Source organism: Magallana gigas, chromosome 1 (genome assembly GCF_963853765.1).
Source record: "Magallana gigas chromosome 1, xbMagGiga1.1, whole genome shotgun sequence".
NCBI lineage: Eukaryota > Metazoa > Mollusca > Bivalvia > Ostreida > Ostreidae > Magallana > Magallana gigas.
Window position 1 is genome coordinate 6,529,834 of NC_088853.1, and position 8,214 is coordinate 6,538,047.

Sequence of the window (8,214 nt, forward strand, 5' to 3'; positions counted from 1 at the left end):
GTACTGGGAAAACGTTACCAAATCAAATATGACGTCAAAATTTTTTTAGAGCTAGAAGACACCTTTGAATCAATATTACAATATGTGCTACAGAATGTGTCATGTTAATTAAAATTACATAAACTGCTTACATTACGGAGAATACGTTGTATAATCTGATGATAAAAAAAATAACGAATATAGGTCCATTTTAAGATTGGCCTTTCACCTCCTATACACATTTTATAGACTTTAAACTTACAGCTAGGAATACAATACAAGCTAGACGAACACGAAATACAATACTTATAAAATAAGTGACAACGATAGACCGAATACATTGCTTAAGTTGCACTTGGTTTTAAATATATCACTTTATATATATATATATATATATATATATATATATATATATATATATATATATATATATATATATATATATATATATATATATATATATATATATCAATCACAAATATTCACATGTTATTATTATCCAAGCAAAATATAAAGATACATTGAGTAATCAAAATCAATAAAAATACTCCGACAATTTTAATCAACTTCCCTTTCGCAAATGTAAAAATGTTCATCATCACACTGACCATCCACCCATTTTAAGTTAAAGGTTGGGTAAATATGAAGGCAGTTCTCGTCATTAAGATCGTCTGGCTGTCCATCTGCTGTGGCCCAAGCACTGTATGTAAACAATTCATCGGTTGACGCCCACACCCAGGTTCCCTCTGTTACCAGATCATTTCCGCCGAACCATACACTTTCTCCTAGTTATTAAATACATCAGATATTTCAGAGTTATTAATATTATTTTACATAAGCAAAACTATAATGTAAAATATAATGTATAAATACAGTATTTATTCTCTTGTGTATTTCCTCTACACAAAATCAGGGCGAATTAACCTGTTATCCAATTAAGAGAACAATAAACGTGAAATATATCAATTATATCTTCTCATGTCTGTTACTGTGGTTTCATGAAATTCTTGAGCATCAGGTTTTTTTGCTTTAGCTAAATGTACAGTTTGCATACTGAACAACAAGTTAAACCTCAAATTTCTTACTTTTTTCTCTTTAAGCAACTATTTAGTTCAGTATTTGGTATAAACAACTAAGTTTAAATAATGTTTATATATATATTTTTTTTAATCACATATGATCAAGATGGCCTGACACCCCTTTTAATATTTATTGTCCTCAAACTACTTCTATTATAGACTGTACATAAAAGGCAGATATTTTCTTCGTTTGTGCATTTTATGTGGTGTTTTGGGAGCAGGAACATTCCCTAGAAAATGAAATTCGAAAATTAATCTTGAATTATTCAACAAACGCAATTGTTTTTCACTGCTGCATCTAATATGTAATGCAATTAGCATGTTACTGAGAAAGTTTATGTGTTGTTGTGACGCCCGAATAACTATTGATAACGTTTCAGTTGAAACTGAATATACTTAAAGAGTTTATGCGAAGTATTGCATGAGCTATGATTTGACAACAATTCTCAAGCAGAAACTAGTTGTGCAAACAAAGCGATGTGGTTTTTAAAAGAACAAACTTGTTTGTACATCCCCCACCTTAAACCCCCACCCCTCCCTCCCAACCCTGCCACAGAAAAAGTAGTCAAACATTTCCTTACACTCTAGTTTGCATGATACCAGAAACATATATCCTTTAATATAAATAATTAGAAAATATACGTAATACAGCCTAGATATATTTGCTCCCTAAAAGACCTTGTGTTTATTTTCTGATTTATCAATCTCATTCAAAATAGCAACACTCAATTATTAGTGGCGTAGTTATATGATAATTCCTTTATAAACAAGTACACGCATGTAAGATTGGTTCAATTTTTAATTGAATCCTACGTTATTGTTTCAGAAAAGTGTTGGTCGAGTACCTTCAAAACAAATTTGTAGATTTGAATATTATTGATATTTTGTAACAAACATGAACGCGCTATCTGGTTACAGATCAACAGTTTGTTAAAAAAAAATTAATTATCATTTGTGAATATTGATGCACCTTAATGAGATACACCACTTTGATATTCATGAGATAATTGGTAGATAAACATCGACCACGCGATAATTAATGCATCTACAAGCAACAAACTGCCGATTTTGTTTCTGGAAATCATCAAACATAATTTACACGGTATACCCCCAGCGGTGTCAATAACCACGCAAAAAAGGGGGAGTTTAAGTTATTGTAGGAATTTGAAATGCAGAGTATAATTTGAGAGTTTTAAGGTATAACCGCACATGATAGAATGGTAAAAATATGTCAATTAATCGTAAATTTGATAGATCATACCAAGACAGCATGCATGAAATTTCATTAAAAAATATATAGGGTAGAATAGATTTGACACGCTCTTGTTAAATCAATATCAATGCCAAACTATAACTTAAAAAAGGGGAATAAGATATATTTTATGGAAAACTATCTATTCTACATGGGATTGTATATTGCAAATCTTTTAATAAATTTGTAGAAATAATCTCAACGATGTGCAATATGTATACATGACTATGCATTCACTAAATATAATGCCTATTACAAAGAGTTCATTCCAGCTAATGACTTTCTTTACTTTGAAATAAATTACTGGAAATTTCTTAAACATGATTTATCTCTCTTTCTCTCTCTCAATGGGCATGAACAATTACAGTTAATTACAGTATAAAAACGCTATATGATCGGCGTCTTTAGCTTCTATAATTCTAAGATTGTCTCTTAAATTAAGCTTCAGAATCGATTGGGCTGCGTCTTACGTTCGACAGTTCGTTTTAAAATAGATGCCACTGATTCGTTGTCATATTAATAGATTGAAATGATAAATTTAAAGTGGATCCGCTTGCTTATTTATTCATTAATTGTGTTTTTTTATTTGATCTATATAAAGAATTCCATTATGTTTGAAATGAGAATGTGATCTTAGCTTTGAAAACTCAGAAAACTTTTTTGTGCCACACATAATAACTCGGGTTTATATTTTTCAATTGATTCAACTAACCTTTAATATTAAAACGCGCCAGGGGTCTTCATACATTTTATGAATTTTCCCCTTTTCTTAATGATAGAATTTCTGTATGATTGCTTAAACTTTTGTACATACTATTGCTATTTTTAAAGACATTTTTTACCATTTCTCTGTACGTAATTGTGGATATTGAAGAACAGGTGTATAAATGATTTGACTAGCTAAAAATGACCCCATGCGGATTTATGCATTTCTCATCTTCCAAAAATAAATTTCTATATCGAGTTTGAAAAATGAAGGTTGAAGTTTAAATTAGATTGAAATTAAGTTTGTAAAAGGTTTTCACCATAGCAATGTCATGAAGATTGTCTAATGGTGACAAATCAATGTTACGGAACAAAATGTTTTTTCGACTAGACAAAAACATCGAGTGCATGCGTACTCAGGTTCCATTTTTAACGATGTAAATAACTATATAATAAAAACATATGTGAAAATCGTAGTTGAGAATACCTGCGTTTTATACTCCCAAAGGCAAATTATTAAGGTTAAAAATCATTAGTTTTCAAAAGTGCGTCAATTAGCCCATTTAAGTGACACCATGGTTGAAAATATTTTTGACAGTAATGACTAATATCAAGATTTAAGTGAAAGAGTTTCTCTGGTAATGTTTTTTTGAATATTTGATGTTGATGCTTTACTTTAAAAAAAAAAAACTTATTAAAGTTAGATAAAAATTTGAGGCAAATACTTTACCGGTTTAAAAACAACCCTTTTACCAATAAGAAATAGGTTAAAACGGGTTCAATTTAATAATCTGAAACTGCCCAAGTCAAAACCTAGAGACTGCATAATGTAGCGATATATTTTTTTTTATATATTAAAGACAGATATACTTTACAAATTGGCTCATGCATGATGTAATTGTGTTACAGCTTTATATTAAATTGAAACTTGACAGTGAATATTATCTGAACACAGAGCCAATGCAAATTAAAAAAAAACTATGACTAGCAAACGCTTGTCAACAACATTTTGAATGCTAGTTCGTTGTTTCTCAGTCTGAATTCTTCAAGATTTTTTCATACTTTCCAACAACATATTTGAATGCAAATCTAGTGTAGTAATGGTCAAAACATATAAACCGTCAAATGAGAGAGAGAGAGAGAGAGAGAGAGAGAGAGAGAGCACTACAGCTAAACATTGGTAAAATTTTTATTTTTTTATGAATGAAAACTAACCTGGCAACTCCACTTTAGCAAGGGAGTTAATGAAATCGTCTTCTGCATCAGATTCAATTTCAACTAATTTACCACTTCTCCTCTTACAATCCAACTAATAAAATTTAAAAACCAAAAATCATAAACAAAATTCACTATACTCATGCTGCAGGAAGCAATAAAAATATCAAGTTCAATTTTGTTTATAAATTTTATTAAGAGACTTGAAATGGTTGCAAACAAAAACCAAACAAAGACCGTAACACTCACCAAAGCATCATACCATTTGTATTGGGTGCGCCCAATTAAATATTCGGAGCGCTGGAATCTAGTCCATGCTAAAAAAATATCATTTAATAGAAGCTTAAATCATAAATAAAAATTCACATAATAAACTTATTAAACGTATTCAAATTGCAGCTAAATTAAAATAAAATATACAATAAACAGAAAATCATGCTCAAACTCGACAAAGATTAATACATCAATGTAAAGATACATATTTATAGAATCACAAATTATTAGTAGTAGTTTTGTTCTATCTCATTTTATTTTAAGGAATATACTTAAGATAATTATGGTCATCACGTGATAATTCAATAAGACAGTAATGTAATACCCGATTGTATAGCAATGCCATTTATTTAAAAAGATAACACTCAGCTTACGGTCTGAATTGAAACAGTTATTTAATACAATGATTTTTTTTATAAAAGAGTCAAGAATGTTCTAAATTGTTCATATGCTTTCTTAGCCCACCTGTGTACTTGCCACGGAAATCCTTTTCTTTCTAATATTAATATTTTTTTTAGTTTATTTAATTAGTATAAAGCTGCAGGTTTGTAGCTCCCGGTCTGAAAAAATGGATAGACGAGTTGGGAGTTACATATCAAACTTGTCAGAAAGTAACAATGTACGGGGTTTTATCAGTCGGTACATATAAACAATGTTAAAACCGAGAACTAGGTCCACCAGCTTCCATATCTACTCAATTGCTTTGATGGCGTTTTTGAGTAGATACAAAGTTTGTATGATTGTATGATTGCAAAAATATAAAAGAACGTAGGCCTTAATTGTCCCTCTTGATATTTTTAAATTAGTTTGTCAATCGAAAAAAGAAAGAAAGTTATCCACCTTAAGTTCATTTTTACTGATGTATAACTTAATTAACAGTAAATGTATTAGAATATATGGGAAAACAGAGTAAATGACGATGAAAATAAAGTCTTATGCACATACCTCGTTTGTAGTATTTCCAACCAGCATTGTTGACAAATGTGCTATTTCGCCTACAAGAAGCATGAATACGGCATGCCTGGATCGTGGGATTAAACCCAAAACATTCGCAAAAGTCGTATCGAAGGCAGACAGCGGAGCAATATGTTAGAGAAAAAGCCATGCTCTCTTTTCTAAAACCACTTACCACGCGTTTATTTTCGAGGGTAGGTTCCTCAAAATACATATCATTCCTCAATTTGATTGTTAAAATGCCTAACATATTTAGTGCTGCTGTAGCGATCCAAAGATATATGTTGCGCATTTTGCGTTGATTCAAGCTATCCTGTTCGATATATAAACTATTGAAGTGTCAGATGCATCCTTTTAACTCAATGCAGAAACGCAGAACTTTCAATTGTCTATTCTGTAATTTATATGCTGTTTCAAGTTATAAATGTTAAAAAGACTAGTTAGACATTAATTGTCATTCATTCATAATTAGATTTTAGAAACAAAAAGTAATCAGTATGCACTACTCCTCTAATGCATTTCAATTTCCAAATCAAACATGCTTAAGACTATTTTTATGTGAAGTTTTATTCAACAAATGTGACGTAATATCTAAAATTGTTATAAGCTATTAACGTCTTTAATAGTTACAAGAAAAAAACGCAGCTAAGTAATGAATTATGTAGTTTTCGTTGAATATATTTTAATTTTCAAAGGACACATTCTAACAGGTAATTGTAACTGTGTTTCATCGTGTAAGTATTTGCTGTACTCAATAAATACGGTTAAATGGGAACTCAGGAATTGCTTTTCAATTTATTTTTTCATAAGCCTTTGAAATGATTCAGGGAAAAAAAATGAATTGAATTCCTAACCTTATTCAATTATATTCAGGGCTATCATAAGTGCGATTCGTTTTTGGTTTTTAAACTTTAAATGGGCTTTTTAAATAGATATATCATTCAATATTGATATCATTCAATTGCTTTATTTTTCAAAGAACGTCAGTGGTCAAGATTCGAAGTAAGCTTCGTTGTAATGAACTTTTTGTACAGAAAGGTCATTAAGTAGAAAATACCAGTCGCATACTCCTTTCCGGTAATACCTGTGGCTCTTTGTATTTATTTGATTGTGCTGTTCTGTGTTTCATTGTTTTGTAATAGATTACTTATATTTACTAGAATAAATGAAAAAATATTGATATATGATCGTTTGACCTCCTTCATTTTTAGATGTTTGTCTGCAAAAGTTATTACAAATCGAACAAAAGAAATCAAAGTTCTTGTTTAATAAAAGATTGAAATTAAAGGATGAGATTTGATTAAATCTGGTTCGTTAAATTATTTGATTATTCATAGTTTCTAAAATGAAATTCACATTTTTGTGCAAACTGCTGAAAGAAAACATCAGTTAAATGCATTTTTCCAAAAGAAAACATCAATATCATGCAATTCACTGATGAATTACATCGGTATCATGCAGCTCCCTAAAGGAATACAGAGCACCATTCAGTAAGGACTACATCATCATCATGCAATTACCTATAAAAGGATTACATCGGTATCATGCAACTTTTTGAAAGACTACATTGTGGTCATGCAATTCTTTGTAAGAATACATAAGTATCATGCAAATATCTGTAGGACTACATCAGTACCATGCAACTCTCTGTAGGACTACATTAGCATTATGCGACTCCCTATAGGACTACATCAGCATCATGCAACTCTCTGTAAGACTACATCATTATCATGCAACTGTCTGTACGACTACATCAGCATCATGCGACTCTTTGTAAGACTGCATATGCAGCTCTCTGTAGGACAACATCTTTATCATGCAACTCCCTGTATGACTACATCGGTATCATGCAACTCTCTGTAAGACTACATCAGCATTATGCAACTCTCTGTAGGACTACATCACCATCATGCAACTCCTTCTAGGACTACATCAGTATCATGCAACTCTCTGTAGGACTACATCAGTATCATACAACACTTTCATGCAACTCCCTGTAGGACTACATTAGTATCATGCAACTCTCTGTAGGACTACATCATTATCATGCAACTCCCTGTAAAACTACATCAGTATCATGCAACTCTCTGTAGGACTACATCACCATCATGAAACTCTCTGTAGGACTACATCAGCATCATGCAACTCTCTGTAGGACTACATCAGCATTATGCAACTCTCTGTAGGACTACATCAGCATCATGCAACTCTCTGTAGGACTACATCACCATCATGCAACTCTCTAATGGTTTACATCGGTATCATGCAACTCCCTTAGGATTACATCAGTATCATGCAACCCTCTGTAGGACTACATTAGTATCATGCAACTCTCTGTAGGACTACATCAGTATCATGCAACTCTCTGTAGGACTACATCAGTATCATGCAACTCTCTGTAGGACTACATCAGCATTATGCAACTCTCTGTAGGACTTCAACGTTTTTGTACAATTCTCCAAAAGACTACGTCGTGTTTATGCAGATGAAAAACTAACTGAGTATTATTGGTATTGTCCAGCTCTCTGTAAAGGAACTTATACTGTTAAATCATGCCATTTTATTTATCAATTTATGTTTATGAGCAATCCATTGAATTTTTTTTGACTGGAAAACACCAAGCGTATGATTTCGAAAATACCATGTTTGAATTTTATGTGTATAATTTTGTAGTCTGCAGTCTATTCTTCCGAAGGCAATATATATATAAAAAAATGACGACACTTATTTTTGCGTTCATAATGGCGAAAATTGGGC

At 31.3% G+C, this 8,214-nt stretch overlaps 1 long non-coding RNA gene across 1 annotated transcript; it reads right to left on the reverse strand.

Annotated features, from left to right (window-relative positions):
- Positions 1 to 473: 473 nt before the first annotated feature.
- LOC117687516 (uncharacterized) lies at positions 474 to 5,759 on the reverse strand. Its single transcript, XR_010711296.1, has 4 exons — positions 5,449 to 5,759; positions 4,480 to 4,547; positions 4,231 to 4,324; positions 474 to 764 (listed from the first exon to the last, which is right to left on the reverse strand). It is a non-coding gene; the product is annotated as an uncharacterized lncRNA (long non-coding RNA).
- Between the last annotated feature and the right edge of the window lie 2,455 nt (positions 5,760 to 8,214).